At 39.4% G+C, this 17543-nt stretch overlaps 1 long non-coding RNA gene across 1 annotated transcript in view; it reads left to right on the top strand.

Moving 5' to 3' along the window:
* LINC02911 (long intergenic non-protein coding RNA 2911) overlaps nt 1–17059 on the top strand; it is a 70050-nt gene extending 52991 nt beyond the window's left edge. Inside the window, exon 4 of the long non-coding RNA XR_011616447.1 lies at nt 15881–17059. This is a non-coding gene — a long non-coding RNA (long intergenic non-protein coding RNA 2911). The remainder of the gene's footprint in view (nt 1–15880) is intronic.
* Nucleotides 17060–17543: the final 484 nt, after the last annotated feature.

The raw sequence follows: 17543 nt of genomic DNA, 5'->3' as shown, positions 1-17543 counted from the left end.
ATCTCATACCTGTTAGGCTGACTATTATCAGAAAGTCAAAAGGCAAAGTGTTGGTTACAATGCAAAGAAAAAGGAGCCCTTGTGTACTGTTGGTGGGAATGTAAATTAGTACAGCCATCATGGAAAAGAGGATTCTCAGAAAACTAAAAATAGAATACCATATGATCCAGCAATAATTTATTTGTGTCTGGGTATATATCCAAAGGAATTGAAATCAGTATGTCAAAGAGGTATTTGCACTTCCATGTTCATTGCAGTTTTATTTGCAATAACTATGATATGGAAGCAACCAAGGTATCTTTCATTGGAAAAAGAGATAAAGAAAATGTGGTGTATTACGCAGGCTTGAAAAAGAAGGAAACCTTGACATTTGCAACATGATGAAGCTGGAGGACATTATGGTAAATGAAATGAGGACATGCAGACACAGAAAGACACTGCATGATCTCACTTATATGAATTTTTTTTTTTAATGAGCTCGTAGGAAGAGAGTAGAATGGTGGTTACCAAGGGCAAAGGAGTGGGAGAAATGAGGAAATGCTGTTCAAAGGGTACAAATTTTCAGTTACAAGATGAAAAAGTTCGAGATACCTAATGCACACCACGATGACTATAATTAATAATATATACTTATTGTATACTGGAGATTTGCTAAGAGAGTAGATCTTAAATGTTCTTACTATATAAAAGATAACCACGAGAGACTGTGGGATGGTGGGTATGCTAATTAGCTTGATTTGTGTAATAATTACATAATGTATACATATATCAAAATATTATACTGTATACCTTAAATACATGCAATTTTATTTGTCAATGAAACCTCAATAAAGCTAGAAAAAAAAAAACAAAGTCTTAAATAAAGAAATAAACCTTCACATTTATAGTCAATTGATTTTTGATCAGGGTACCAAGATAACTTAATGGGGAAAAACAGTATTTTCAATGAATTTTGCTGGGAAAACTGGATATTCACCAATAAAAGAATAAAATTTGACCCTTATACTATATACTGAAAGTAACTCAATATATAAACATAAGAGTGAAAATTATAAAACTGCTAGAAGAAAATAAAGAAGTAAATCTTCATGATCTGGGATTAAGCAAAGCTTTCTTAGCTATGTTACTAAAAGCACAAGGAACAAAAGAAAATAGATAAATTAGACTTCATCAAAATTAAATCCTACTCTTCAAAGCACACTATCAAAAAAGTTAAAAGACATCCACAGAATGTGAGAATAGTTGAAAATCAAATATCTGATAAAAAATTATGTTAGAATATATAAAGAACATACACAAATCCATAATAAAAAGACAGTCCAATTTAAGAATGGGCAAAGAACTTGAATATATACTTCTCCAAAGAAGACAAACAAATGGCCAATAAGTGCATAAAAAGATGTGCAGCATCATTAGCTATCAGAGAAATGCTCTTCAAAACCATGATAAGATACCACTTCACACCCACTAAGATGGGTATAATAAAAAGATAGGTAAAACAAGTGTTAGATTAGTTGTGGAGAATTGAAGCTCTCATATACTGCTGGTGGAAATGTAAAATGGTACAGTCACTTTATCTGAATATTTGAATAACTAATGGTACAATCACTTTAAATATTTGAATGACTATTCAAAAGTTAAACATGGAGTTACCACATGACCCAGAAATCCCACTCTTAGATACAGACCCAAGAGAAACTTATGTCCACACAAAAACTCGTACACCAATATTTATAACAGCATTATTCATAATAGCCAAAACCAGAAACATCTCAGATGTCTAGCAACAGATGAATGAATAAACCAAATTGTTGTATTTATATAACAGAATATTATTCAGCAAAAAAAGAGAAATGAAGCACTGATATATGCTACAACATGAATGAAGCCTGAAAACACACTATGTGTAAAAAGCCAATTATAGAAGACCACATATTGCATAATTTTATTTTATTTTTTTTTGAGATGGTTTCTCACTCTGTCACCCAAGCTGGAGTGCAATGGTGCGATCTTAGCTCCACTTCTTGGGTTCAAGTGATTCTCCTGCCTAAGCCTCCCGAGTAGCTGGGATTACAGGTGCCTGCCACCATGCCTGGTTAATTTTTATATTTTTAGTAGAGACAGGTTTCGCCATGCTGGCCAGGCTGGTCTCGAACTCCTGACCTCCAGCGATTCGCCCACCTCAGCCTCTCAAAGTGCTGGGATTACAGGTGTGAACCACCATGTCAGGCCTGTATGATTTTATTTATATAAAATGTCCAGAATAGCAAAATTGTAGATTAGTTGTTGCCTAGGTCTGGGTGAAAGTGGAGAGGAAGTGACTGCTACAGGAATGAGGTTTCATTTGGGGATGATAAAGATGTTCTAAAATTGTGGTGACAGTTGCACACCTCTCTGAAAGGCACTAAAACCTCTGAGTTATACGCTTTAAGTGGACGAATTGTGTGGTATGTTAATTACACCTGAATAAAACTATTACATTAAAAAAAAAAATGGGCCAGGCTCGGTGGCTCACGCCTGTAATCCCAGCACTTTGGGAGGCTGAGGCGGGTGAATCACGAGGTCAGGAGTTCGAGACCAGCCTGGTCAACATGTTGAAACTCCGTCTCTACTAAAAATACAAAAAATTAGCTGAGCGTAGTGGCTGGTGCCTGTAATCCCAGCTACTTGGGAGGCTGAGGCAGGAGAATCCCTTGAACCCGGGAGGCAGAGGTTGCAGTGAGTCAAGATGGTGCCGCTGTACTCCAGCCTTGGTGACAGACTGAGACTCCATCTCAAAAAAAAAAAAAATCAAAAAACAAACAAACAAAAAAAGACTTCTGCAGGCGCTAAACACTGGTGGGGTGGGGAAGGGGGTAGGTACCTGGGTAGAATCCCAGTAGCGTAGGGGAATAAACTTGGATGAGAAAAAAATAAAAGTACCTCTGCTAACTTCTACCTATTAGAATTGTAATCTTCTATTATGAATGTACATAACAAGCTGTAATGGTACTAATGGTACCTGTGATTGTATTCACCAGTAGAAATCCCTGATATTTTCATTTTATATTACCGTTGCCTCAGGGATTTGAGAAAAATTATTTGTACTCAATGCCATTTCAAAATCATCTTAGCTATTAGATTAACCAGTAGATATTATTAACGTTACTGGCCCATGTGCTACTGGTAACAGACTCACCTAGGTAAGGATCAAAGGGAAATACAACCTTTCTCTTGCATGCTCTGTCTGCACAAGGCAGGAACATCTGGAAAGAGCCAGCCTCCCAATCAGGACTGGCCACACTCTCTCTCTTTCCATTCCTCTCTGCTATCTGTGACTACTAGCCACCTCAAATTCAAAGCAAAAGCAGAAAGCCAGAGCCCTACTTTAGTTTTTTGGCTTAAGCAACGTTGTTCAACCCAGTTGTAACATCTATATGAAGGAATTGAAGCAGGAGTCATAATCCCAATTAGCTACTGTTTCTTCTGTTTAGAATTCTTTGAACAAGATCTTCATAGGGAAAGAGAAGTGAATAGTCTTATCCAGGTCTCACACCTCTATTACAAACCCCCTGTTAATATCTCTATCAGATAATCCCTCCAGTAAGAGGTTAACATTAATTCTCTGTGTTAGTAGTACAGATGAGTGAACTGGGATGTGTGGAAATGTGATAACTGACCTGAGTTCACCCAGCTAGTAAGTAGAAAATCTCGGGTTCAAACACAGGCTCCTCTGACTCAAAGTTTGTGTCGCTTCTACTACTTTAAATAACGTCAAATAGAACAAACAAGTTTTACTTCCCTTTTTGAACTCTTAATAGGCATGATATGTTTATCATAATCTATCATGAGGAAAAATCCCCTACCTCTGCAAAAATGACAGGAATAATGACGGGTTTTTTCTGGATGTTTTCCTTTGGGTGGTGGGGGAAGAAACTCTTTTTCTGAAGCACATTCTTTGCTTGCATGATAGAGTACTTGGGATTATTTTTAGAAATACCTGCACTGTCAGTTAGAGCTAATTTTTTCTTGCTGATGAATTAATGTTGCTATAAGCCTTCTGCTGGAAACCGTTCTTGGACACGAGAAAGTTTTACTAATTGAAACCCTGCTTTTGGCTCCTTGTTTATTTTGAGCCATCTCAATAAGTGGCCCCATCATTTGTCCAGTTGGACAACCCAGCAATATGGAAGCCTCCTCCTGTTTCACTACTCATAGTCCATCACCAAAGTCCCATCAATTCCAACCTCCCAAATAGATCTCAAAGATGTCCACTACTTCCCGTCTCTGCTACCACCACTATAGCACAAGTATCATGATCTCTTGCCTGGGCCATGCAGTTGACTCCCCAGGTCTATTTATTCTTGCTTCCCCACTCTTTGCCCTCTTTCCCATCTTTTCTCTACATTTCAGACCCTTTAGTAACTTGCCTTTGCTCTTAGGATGGCATCACTTCTCCTTAACTTGACAAACAAAATATTTTTACTGTTGACCCTAAACACTGCCCTATCTTACCTTACCCCTTAATTCCCTTTACTCTCTTATTGCCAGTCTTATTGACCTTCTCTATGAATCAGGATATGGTAGGTTAAGCTGCAGCAAAAAGCAACCCCCAAATCACAGCATCTTAAAAGCAAAAAGGCTCATTTATTGCTTACAGTATGTATCCAGTGTGTATTAGCAGTGGCAGCCTGCAGGGGGGTGCATGCACTAGAAGAAAGCATGGCCAATTGCATGCTAGCTCTTGAGGCTTCCACGCAGGCATGGTGTGCATACACACAAATGTTTGTTCACATTCCATTGGGCGGAAAAAGTCACATGTTCACATCCACATTCACAGAGGCAGGGACATGCAATCCTAGCATGTACCTAGATACACAGGAGGACACAGAATCAGCATCAGCGCATTGCACCTGCTTCCTTCCTCCATAGGCCTTTAAACAAGCTGATTCCTCTGCCTGAAATGCCTTTCCTTTTATTCTTTTATTTTTTTCAATATTGCCCATATTTAAAATATAATATACCCTCCATTCCTTGAAGTAACTCCTGTATTATTCTCTGCATCTAAGCTCACGCTTAGGGAAACCTTCCTTAACTGGGTCAAAATATCCATATTTTAAGCTCTTATAGCAACATATACATGTATAAAATTTGCCATAATTGCATTTTATCTTTGTTTGAATGAATGTTTGATAAATATCTGTCTCCCATATAAGACTGTAAGCGCTATGAAGAGAGTGACTTCGCTGGCTTTTGCTCACCAGTGTTATAACAACAAAAAACAACACCTATTGCAGGCCAGCCATAGTTCTAAGTACTTTGGCACATGACTCTTTCATATTTACAATAAATGGACTAATTCATTCATATTTACAATAACCCTATGAGGCAGATACGATGATTACTGCATTTTATAGATAAGAAAATTGAGGCACAGAACTTGTCCAGTTTCACACAGCTAGTAAGTGATGTGAAGCCAGGGCTCAGACACAAGCCTCTGACACCAGAATCATGCTCTTTACCATTGCAGTTTACAAGTGTCTAGACACCCTGTGGTGCCAAAAGAGGTGTTCAGTAATACCTTTTGAATGGCCTGATGAAGGAGTAAACCAGTATTCTGTGATGTACACTCAGGAAAAGGCTACCATGGGGCGATTTTTCTGGAATGTCAAAGCTGGAAATTTCCTTCGAGATCATCTGGTTCACTTTTCTTCTCTTATGGGCTGGTAAACCACAGATCAGAGTTAAGGTTGCTGCAGAGTTGGCTCTGGAATGGCACATTGGAGGGCATCTCTCAGAGCCACACCTTTCTTATTTCATTAGGCAACAAGGTAGAAAATGGCACCAATGGGGATTTCTTCCAGTAGACCAATGGAAACTTTTGTGTATGTGAAAGATTCGAGTGCAGCGGGTGGAAGTGACTTTTACCTTCTCTCTTTTCTGAAATTAGATTTTCTAGGACAGAATAAAAAAGAATGCCAAAGGTAATGAAATTTCCACAGTTACACACACAGTTTAAATTAACAGTGTGAGTCAGTGTTTCAGAATAGAAATAGCAACAAAAGCTGACATCCTGGGAAAAAATGACTCAATTAACTGTATGTGCACTGCCACTGGTTCAAATTTCTTTGATGATTTGTAACCAGAGCCCCGTGAAAATTAAACCCCAAAGAGATTGTGGCAGAATTTGTATCTAGTTACCAGGGTAGCTGGTTCACTGGGGTATGTGGTGGTGATGGTTGAGAACCTTTGATTTCCTAACCCACTGTGGAGATCTAGATGCCTGTTAACCATCTCTTAGAGACACAGAGTGTCTCATGGATGAGGAAACATGCTAATCATCACCTCCATAATTCTCTCTCCTGGCATCTAGGTCCTTAGCAAACTCCATTCATCCAGCTCCCTGAGAAAGACATTTTTGGGCCAAATACTTTCAGAGAAAGGAGTAGATCAGGTGTTTAGAAGGCAAATATCTTTATGAGATTTACTTATTTTCTCTCCAAGGAGAAAAGAGCACCAATAGCTAGCTTATTAGAGATTGCTTTGAACCCTGAGGATTACACAGATAAAAGGAGGGAACATTGTGCCTTGTGTTACTCAAGCATCCTTTGCTGCAAATGGAAATTGACTTAGCCAAAGCTTAGTGAGAAGAGTGGAAAGAGGAAGTGGGTCCTGGGGCTCCTTGGAGGTACAGCTGGAACAGGGATGTCATGTGGAGGCTACAATTCCTCTCATCCTCTTTATGTTCTCCCTTCAAAGCCCCCATTTATTATTTCAATTTTCCATCTTTGCGACAGAGTGGGCTTCTATGACTCTGCCTTGCCTGGAGGTCCAATACAGGTGAGTCACTTGTGCAGCAGTAAGGATAGGAGGGCAAAAAAGAAGGAGCCTGGGGCTTGGGGCTGGAAAGTGATAGTCAGCAATGCATCCTGTGCCTCTCATCCTACTCCCAGCATCAGATTCTGCCTCAGATTCTTGGAACACAGATGGACCAGGGGTGCATGGCAGCATTTATATCTGGGTTGCTGGAGCTTCTATAGAATTGGCACGCATGTGAAGCCAAATACTGCAGGGCTCCTTGCAGTTAGCTTAGTACATGACCTGCAATCCAGGAGCACTGCCTCTAGACTACATTCCAAGACATTTCAGTATGTTCTCTTTTTATTTTTGTTGCTTTCTGCCTGCAAGTCATCAATCCATTCATCCTTTCTCCCATACTTATCCCCCCAGTACATGCATTTATTTCTTCAACCAACAAACACTTGTTTTATGCATATGTGCCACATACTGTGCTCTGTTTTAGGGGGCACAGAGATAAGTGACTCAGTCTCAAGGTAGACTTAGAAAAAAATCAGAGAAGGGTGGAAATTTCTTAGTTGCTGAGAGCATCCAGCAAATAGCCAACCTCCTGTGTCCCATGACATGCTCAACAGCCAGGGGCATTCAGGCTCTGTCTGAACAATGATTGTGAAAAGTCTATGCTGGGGTTTACTTAGCCCTCCTGGAGAAGACATTAAATTATTCTTTCACCCACACCGTTAAGCTTGGTGACTGAATCCAAGCTGCTTTATATTCGGCCTAACTTGGAAGGAAGGGCACAGTAACACTGGGAATATCACCCACCTTTCTCTCCTACCCTATCCCAGGAGAAAGCTGCCCCTTTCCCAGGATGCCTCTATTTCTGCTTTGCGGTTCCCAAGGTCTAGCTGAAGATTCTACCCTCTGAAGAGGACTGGGCCTCTTGTTTCAGAAAATTGCAGCAAAATGGAAGAATAGAGAGAGATGAACTTGTCACGAGGGCAGAAGATGATCAGTTTCCATAACTTGGGTAGTGACCTCAACTAGGACACATTAAATGAAATCACATATGCGTGCTCTTTCTGTATTGTAATTGGTGAGTGCTAATTTGAAGCATGATCTTTCAAGCGGTCATCTAGAATCTGCTGCAGAAACAGTAAGAACATCAATCATTATTTGAGGCTGCAGATGATTTCATCCTATGAAGAGCTAGCCTATGATGAGTTTCTCTGGAGGCCTCTGAGTTAGGCAGGGCAAGAGATGACCATCCTATTATACAGACGAGGAAACCAGACTCAAGCAATAATGGCTATGAGCACTTCCTATGAGTCTGCTGCTGTCCAGAGCGTTTTCCATATACCAGGTATTTTGAACTTTTACAGATGAGGAAACGGAGGTCAAGAAAGGATAGGCCTTTCTCCCTAAGACACACAGATAAGGCTGTAGTAAAGCCAAATTTCTAGACCAGGACTTTTAGGTGCCAGATTCACACTCTTAGAGACCCTGGCTATCTTATATTATCCTAAGGTCACATAGCCATGAGTGGTGGGTCTGGGAGGGAAACCCAAGTATTTGACTCCCACCCTCTAGTGTTTCTCCATTGCTTCATTTTCCCAGTACGGTCTTCATCCTCCTGAATTCCCACTTAGCAAAATGACATGTGGAGAAGTTGTGCTGGCTGCCACTTGAAGGAGGCTGAGTGGTGGGCATGGGCTCTCAGCCACTCCCTATCAACCTAGAAGGAAACTATTCCCAGTAAAAGCCTTAAATCTGTGGTGATGAGAATTTTCTAGCTTACTTGAATGCCATGATCTCATCGAGGCTGGGACACCTGGGATCACAGATTCACTGGGCAAAGACAAACCATTTAAAAATGCAGGTCCTCCCATAAGCAGAGCCTGCAGAGTCTGTAGAAATTGTGCTCGTTTACTGCATGCTGGGCAGGGAATAGTGACTCATACTGAGCACTTGTGAGGCACCAGTCACCACACTAAGCATGTGGTCTGCATTAGCTTAGGTTGGTATTCTTATCTCCACCTAAAAGATAAAGAAACTGAGATTCAGAGAGACTAACTAGTATGCTCCAAGTCACACAGCTGGAAAGGCCAACTAAGATTTGAACTCTAATTTCTGTGGCTCTCAGAAACCAGTCACTGAGAGGCACTCTCTGCTGTCTGCTAAACCAGACTGCCTGCCAGAATCAGAAGAGGAACCTCCATCTGGGGTTCACATTGTGAACAAACAGTAAGAGAAGAAAGGCAGGGTAGATGGGGACAGAACGCAAGTCAACTCCAGAAAGCTGATGTTAATGACCATGAGGGTCTCTGAAATTTCATTGCAATCCAGAAATACAAATTGATAGTGGCACAGCCCTCTCTCTGGCAGGACAGTGCAGTATCTGGAATTTCTTCTTTGCCAATGAGGTATTCACCCTCAGGAAAGGCATTTAGTATTCCACATTTTTCTTGAAATGTATAGGTTGAACATTTACATTTTCTTGAAATGTGCCCTACTTATTGATTTAAATGTTTGTAAGCATTTACATATTTATATAATTTTTATTGCTGCTATATAGAATCTTCAGTTCTGTTTGATTTTGCTAATTGCCCTAGTGCTTCCTCTGTACTGGAGTATCAATAATAATAATGATCAAAGACCTAAAAGTGCATAAGCATTTTCTGTTTCTGGCTTCTATTTCACGAATAAAACATTGATGCTCTTTTTAAGTTGGCCATCACTCATCTGTGAGGTTTTGCAGACAATAACAGTTCATTAGTAATATCTGGTGGGGGAAGATGTATGATGCTGTAAATATTTAAAATCAAATTTGAAAAAGAAGACAGAGATGAATGCATGAGATGGGGGCGGGGGAGGATGAACATGGTGCCCAGGGCTATGGTTTTCACAGCAACTTCCACTGGGGCCCTGCCATTGTTTTCCCTTGTAAGTTCCATGAAACAGGACTTAGCAATATTGCTACACCCAGCAGGGGCCAAAATGGCCTTTGTGGATTTTAATGGGGATCTAAGCCTGTGGTCCTTCTAAAAGTAGCTCCCGTGATGGGGACTTGCGAACAGATAATTTGTTTGGAAACTGATTCCAAGGAACACTTTTAGGGAGTCTCACATGATAGGGAAGGAAAAGGGCCAATGAAGAGTGTCATACATGAGGTACTGCTGTAGATAGGGGGCCCAATCCCACTTGGAGCCCTTTAAGAAACCACTATGAGGGGACCTAAGGGGCCAGGAAACCTTGGTCCATCCTCCACCAGCTCTTTTCCTAAATTGGTAGAGTGCTGCTCATGGAAGGGTACTGGCTCCCATTTCTAGCTAGCCCTGAGCTCAGGCCCAGGTAGACCCATCAGGATCTGCAGGTGGGAGCTATGGACATGTCAGCTCCTGGGTAAGTCCCTGAGAATGGGCAGGACCCATTCAGCTTAGCTACAGGGCATGGGTACGAAGTCTAGAGTTTCTTTGTTGAGGTGGATGGTAGAGAGAATCCAGCTCACCATTTATCTTTTGGAACTCCAAACCCCAGATTTGCCTTCCACATCACATCTAAGAGTTGTAGAGGGCAAAAACTGGTCATGAGTGACAGTCTAGTCCAGCTAGGGAAACTGAAACAGTGTCAGCAACAGAGACATCACACAATGGCACTCAGCCAGAAGAGGACTGGTTATCAGAGAAAGCTTCCTGTTGTGGTTAGGAGGAAACCCAGAAATGGCTTTGGGAATGCTGCTTCTATTCACTTCCTTTGGGTTGTTTGGTGGACTCTGATCCTTGTTGGGACTGACTGGGAAATGTTCTCCCTCCAAGCCCTCCTCCCATTCCCAAATCCTTTGTTCCTCAAAGAGCTTATATCCAGCTCTCCAGGCCCCTGACCCATCTTTTCCATCTTGCTTTGTAAAACTTTCCTGAGGCAGGGTGTGGTGGCTCATGCCTGTAATCCCAGCACATTTGGAGGCTGAGATGGGCTCTTCAGCTCTGGAGCTCAACCACCAGCCTGGGCAACATGACAAAACCCCATCTCCAAAAAGAAAAAAAATTACAAAAAATTAGCCAAGCATGGTGGCCCAAGCCTGTAGTCATAGCTACTTTGGAGGCTGAGGTGGGAGGATCACTTGAGCCCAGAAGGTTGAGGCTGCAGTGAGCTGTGATTGCACCACTGCACTCCAGCCTGGGTAAGAGAGTGAGACCCCATCATAAAAAAACAAACCAAAAAATAAAAATAAATATAAAAAAACTTTCCAAACGTATTTTATTTCCTTGAATCCCTGTTTACTACACACACAAACACACACACACACACACACACACACAGACACCCACACCCTAATCTGTACTCTGATGCTTTGAACTAAGAATGGATGAAAATGGTATGTTTTTCAATGGAGGATTCCTAAAGCTAAACTGCTTTAGCTAAAGTAAGTGGGTTTCTAAGCTCTTCTCCTGCTCTGCTTCATGCATGTCTATAAAAATCACAAAATGTCAGAACAGGAGGAAATCTTAGGCTCATCTAATTTAATGTCTTCGGTTCACAGAGTTGTAAATCAGGGCTCAGAGACAAGATGGGATTTCCTTGAGGTCATGACTAGGTGACCCCATGACAAGCTGATAAGAGTCTATCATATATTTGTTAATAGACCTCAGAGCTGGGACAGAACTTTGGAGCAAGTTCCTTTGATCCAGGGCACAAAGGAAGTGGGGGAACCAGGCACACATTTCCCACCCTGCCAGAACAGGGATTGGGTGAACAATTTTTTGGCACATCTGCCTTTGCTAGAGGACCTGCAAATACTGTTACATTAAATACATTCGTAGTGGACTTGGTTCCATCTTTACCTTATGATTAAATCTACTTTCAAATGTAGAGGCCAAGGAGTTGCTTCAATATCCTTCATGATGAGATGTTTATGAATGTGAGAGGCCATACCTTCAATTTTTTTATGCCTCTGACCATATCTTCCTGGGTGCAGTCAGAAGCTGTCTATCTATAACATCCACCCACTGACTTTGCACTTAGAACTGAGATCGGAAGGCAACTCCCTTGACAGCCTTACAAATGTCAACATTGTACCAGATCTAATGCTCCTTGTGCAACCTCCTTTTGATTGCCCTCACTTTCCTCTTTATACTTTGACAATTGTCACTTGGCTTCTTAGAATATAGGACTCATAACTGATGACAAAACTCTGCATCAGTGGTCTGACCAGCACAGAGTGGGCAGTCCCCCTCTTTCCTGGTACCTGAGTGATCTGCAAAAGTACTTTAACTTCTACATATAAACATGTTAATTTAGCCTCAAATCATCATTTGTATTTGTTTTTAGCAATATAATAGTGGCACAAATTTACCTAAACTCAGTGGAGAACTATAGGCTTTTACTGTTTTGCTGTCAACTCCTAATCACCCCTTTTCCCCATTCTATACTTGGGCAGCTGGTTCTGAGAGCAAGAGTTGCATTTTTGGCAGGCCTAAACACATGTTTCATATGCCAACAGGATGGATTATTTTATAATAACTTCACATTGACATATTTATGACACATAAATACCATCATGACAATTGAGAAATAGGATTTGCTATGTCATCAAAAAATCAATCTACAGAGCCACACTCGGTGGCACAGGCCTGTAGTCCCAGCTACTTGGGAAGCTGAGGTGGGAGGATCGCTTGAGCCTAGGTGTTTGAAGCTGCAGTGAACTATGATCATACTACTGCACTCCAGCCTGGATGACAGAGGAAGACCACGTCTGTTTAAAAAAAAAAAAAAAGAAAAGAAAAACATTAATTTGCAAAATAGACAGGCTTAGTAAAAGAAATACTTAAGCTAAACGAAGGTCTCCTAAACACACTGTCATTATTACAAAAGAGGATTCTACAAAGGTAGGGGATGGGGGTGGGGTGGATGGGAACTAGCATTACTCCAGTCTTGACGGAAATCAGGGTAGCCTTGTGCTTAGTCAAAAGACCTCCATTGAGGGCTCTGTACCAGGTGAGTGACAGATTATGAAACAGGCAATTAAAAAACTAACTCGTGAGAAGAGGTGAAAACAAATGACTCGCAAAATAATAGACCCATAGACACTCGCTCAAGTGAAGAGGATTTCACGAAGTTTGGGAAATGCTTTCCTTCTTAGAAGTTATTAGCATATTAAAAGTACTGAGAAGTTTTGTAATGAAGAAACACAAATAAGTTTGTTTAATCATGATTTCTCAAGCCTTCTATGACCATCAGAACCTTTTCTTTTACAAATAACTCCAACTAAATTTGGTAAATACTGCTTTGGACAGACCTTCTCTCTCTCTGTCTAAGTTATCTAAAGTTTACCAGAATCTGAGTTCACTCGTTTCAAAGTGCTCTGTTTAGAGACCATAGAAAAACTCATAAATGTTTACTAACCCATCTCATTTCAAGCCATGGGTCATAAGAACTGACACAAATCCAGTGACACACCAAATAAAGAATATCCTTTTCTCAAATTGGCATGGCAAGATTAAGATTCCTATGTAAAAATATTTTCCCAAGGATTTCATTATTGGGTTAAGAAAGAAAAAGAAATAAATGGGCATTTTCTTTTCCTTACAAGTAGGGATTTTTGTTGTTCTTATTGACTTGAGATTAGAACCCACAAATATTTACTGAGCCGAGTGTATACACTCAAGATGATTCTAGGTCGTGTAACAGATATCAAAAGAAAATCATAAACCATCACTGTTTTTGCTGCATTTACAGTCCAGCAAAACTGATATTAATAGAGAAAGAGTAAATACTCCAACAATGTTGCCTAGAATATGGCACTTGTGAGAATTAATCAAAAGAAGAAATCCGTGGATTGGAGAAGATATGGGAAGATTTCATGGAGTTAGTGGGACTTAAATATGGCTGGGAAAATTGGGAAGAATTTTTAGAAGATAAGAGGACAACTGGAGCCCCAGACAATTAAATAACTAACTCTTGACAAGGGGCCTCCGGGAAATTTTTTTTTTCTTGGGCCTGAGCTATTCCAGGAAAATGTTCCTGTATGTGAAGAGTATCTTTATTCACCAGACTTTCATCAGAAGTAGATGAAGCTTGGAAATTTTAAATATAAAGCAGACTGCTGCAACTAGACTATATGTCAGGAGTTTGAATTTAGATATTAATGGGTATTAGATATTAAGATAGTAATTATAATTACTGTATATTAATATAGTATTACTATATTTAAATATATATTAATTATACTATATAATACTAGTATTACTATATAATAAATTGGTATTACAAATAATTACTATAATTATATATAATGATATTTTTATCTATTATATTATTATAATAAATAATAACTATTTATTATTACTATATAATAATTACATATTATATACTATGCAATATAGTACTAATATTACTATATGATATTATTAATTAATTAATATATAGTGATCTTAATAATACTAAGTATAATCTAAGTAATAATACTGTTTTAATATAATTCATAATAGATATTCATATGTATTAATAATATAATATCTGAATTCAATATCTAATATTTGAAAAATAAGAGGGTAATTGGTTTTTGTCTATGTCTATTTTTTATAAGGACTAGCGAGTTATTTGTGTGTGGACAGCCCAGTCCCAGAAGGTAAAACCATTCTTAACCATAGTCAGGACCATCACACTCAGCTGACCTAATAGCCTATTTCCACAGAGGCAGAACAGTGTGGTGAGGGCCAGAAATGAGACATCAGCATAATACTTGGAACACAGTTGGAGTTCATTAAATGATTCATCTTCTCCTTTTTGTCATCAGTTTTTAGAGTCCTCAAGTTGTGTTGACCCACCTGGAAACACCGCTGGCTCCAGAATGCCAAGCTCCAGTAATTTTATAAAATAAAATTAAAATACCCGAAGGATGTATTTGCAAACAAACTATAGAGATTAAGATTATACAGCAGTTAAGAAAGCATGAGGTGGGCGTACGTGTGCCAGTAAGGAAGGAGTTTTACAAGCAAGATGGAGAACAACAAGAATAATGTGATCACATTTTTCCTTTTAAAAACCAAAATTCCATATAATACTCAGTTACCATTTGATAAGTTATTAGTGTTTACCTGGCACTGTGCAAAGTGCTTTTAAAACTCTTATCTTGGCTGGGTACGATGGCTCATGCCTGTAATCCCAGTACTTTGGAAGTCTGAGGCAGATGGATCACCTGAAGTTAGGAGTTTGAGACCAGCCTGGCCAACATGGTGAAACCTTGTCTCTACTAAAAATAAAAATACAAAATTAGTCAGTGTAGTGGCATGAGCCTGTAGTTCCAGGGGCTCAGGAGGCTGAGGCAGGAGAATCGCTTGAACCCGGGAGACGGAGATTGCAGTGAGCCAAGATCGCATCACAGCGCTCCAACCTGGGCGACAGAGCAAGATTCTGTCTCACAGAAAAACACAACAAAAACAAAATGTTAAAAAAAAAAAAAAAAAAAAAACCTTATCTCCTTTCATGCTCACAATGCTGAGAGAGTGGCATTGTTGTCCATGCCATTTTATAAATGCAGAAATTGAGGCTTAAAGAGGTTAAATAACTTTCCCAGCATCATACATTCAGGTAGTCTGATTCCAGAGCCTATTCTAGAAGTCATGATACAACTTAGGTGTCCAAGCCTAGAAAAACACAGGGAAGGACACACACCACTGTTGTCAGAGGTTACATCTGAAGAGAAGGGATGGGCTGGAGGGAGGGGTGAAAGATAAGTTTGAGACATTTGTTTATTACTCTAAATTAATATATTGCTTCATGTATTTGCAACAAATGTATATCAGTTTAATAGTTACGAAGACAGTCCTTTTCGCAAAAGAGCAAATATATAATCTCACATATATGAAATATATGAAATAGGCAGATTCATAGAGACAGAAAATAGATTCAAGGTTCTCAGGGACTTGGGAGAGTGGGAAATGAGGAGTTAATGCTTAATAGGTGCAAAATTTCTGCTTGGCATGATGAAAAGTTTTGAAAATAGTAACAATGGTTGCACAGCACTGAAAATGTAGTTAATGTCAATGAATTCTTAAAAAATGGTTAAAATAGTGAATTTTATATTATGTATATTGTACCATAGGAAAGAAGGAGAAGGAGCAGGAGGAGAGGAAAAAGAGGAGAAGAACAGAAAGAAGAAAGAAGGAAGAAAGAAGAAGAGGAGGAGGAAGAAAAAGGAGGAGGAGGAAGAGGAGGAAGAGGAGGGGAAGGAGTCCTTTGAATTGAATTCATCCGGTTTTTGGAAAACTCACTCTATTTCCCTTCTTTTTTTCGTTTTGCCTGTACATTGTTGTGTCACAGATGTGTGGCGTCCCCAGTGGCTCACAGGGCCAATGAGATGTAAATGCAGCTTTACCTATTTGGACATGTGGTTGTGTTACAACCCCTGAGCAGTAGAAGATGCCTCTGAGCACCAGCTCCTTTGCTTCCCTTTGTGGTTTGAAGCCATATATTTGTGATCGGCTCAATGTTGGGCAAAGAGAGTCCCCCTTTTTTTTTAGAGTACCTTGGTGTCGCTACAAGACCTGAGAGGCAGTGGACACAGTTTCTGTGGAAAATATCTTACATTCTACATTTTAAAAAGGTGGGATTGGGTTAGGCTCTGGAGGTTTTATTTACATGAATGAGACCTTCACTTTCATGCAGTGGATTAGAGAAGTAGGCAATTATTCATTCATCCATCCATCCACCCACCCATCCATCCATCCATCCATCCATCCATCCATCCATTTGTATGTCCACTTTATTAAAAAATCTTTAAGGAGTACCAACTATAAGCCAGACTTTTAGCCAAAAACTGAGTAATAAGCATCACATTTTTTATAAGACTTCAAAAATCAGCATGGTGTTATAGCAAATAAATTAGAATAGGCATCCAAGATCATGGCTTCTTCTCCAGTCATTTTCACTTACTTGCTGTGTGATTTTGGGCAAGTTCTTTCCCTTCTCTCAGCCTTTCTGATAATCTCAGAGTTGCCCTCCAGCTCCCAGATGTGCTGATTCTATTTCTATAGCTAGTCTCAGGTGGTCCACAAATACTTTCAAATATGTCTACAAGTCTATGGGTGTGAGAAAGACACACATATATTGAAAGGTTGTGTCTTTATGTTCATGCCAGTAAAAATTGATAAGGATTGGTCCTGTCCCAGTCAGCATTTGAGTGCTTAATTTTGGTAGTGATGAAAATAACAGAAAAAAACATGGGCACTTGCATATATAGAAGAAATATGTGATTATGATTTATAGAATTGAACTAAAGAATAGTTGTCCATCTGCGAAAAGATTTTATAAACACCAAATAGAAAATCATGTTCAGCTCCCCATAGATGGCATGAAAGAGTGCTTAATAATCGGTAAATATGCTTTTTTGCTGCATGTGTGTGCCTTTAACAAATATTGACCTGTCCTTTGCTGATATATTTCAAAACGTGAGTAAATCAAAATAAGATGTGTTTTATGGAACTCTCTTGTTTTATTATCTGTCATTTAATTTTTAATACCTAAGTGACACCTGATATATTACCTAATCAAAAGAAGAGAATTATACATTGCACATAATCAGTTATTTTTGCCATATCACCGAAATTAGACTAACAGATGAGGAAAATAAATAAGATGAACTTTAAAAATGAAAATGCTTAGCCTTTGGAATTTTAGTTGACAGCTTTTGAAAATTAAATTATAAGTCAAGTCCTGATAGGTTTGATATCTTCTTTGCAGTTTTGCCGATGATGTATTGCAGCTTT

This window comes from Macaca nemestrina, chromosome 18, assembly GCF_043159975.1.
Source record: "Macaca nemestrina isolate mMacNem1 chromosome 18, mMacNem.hap1, whole genome shotgun sequence".
Classification (NCBI taxonomy): domain Eukaryota; kingdom Metazoa; phylum Chordata; class Mammalia; order Primates; family Cercopithecidae; genus Macaca; species Macaca nemestrina.
Note: the sequence above shows the minus strand (reverse complement) of the source record. Positions and strands in the feature narration are given on the sequence as shown.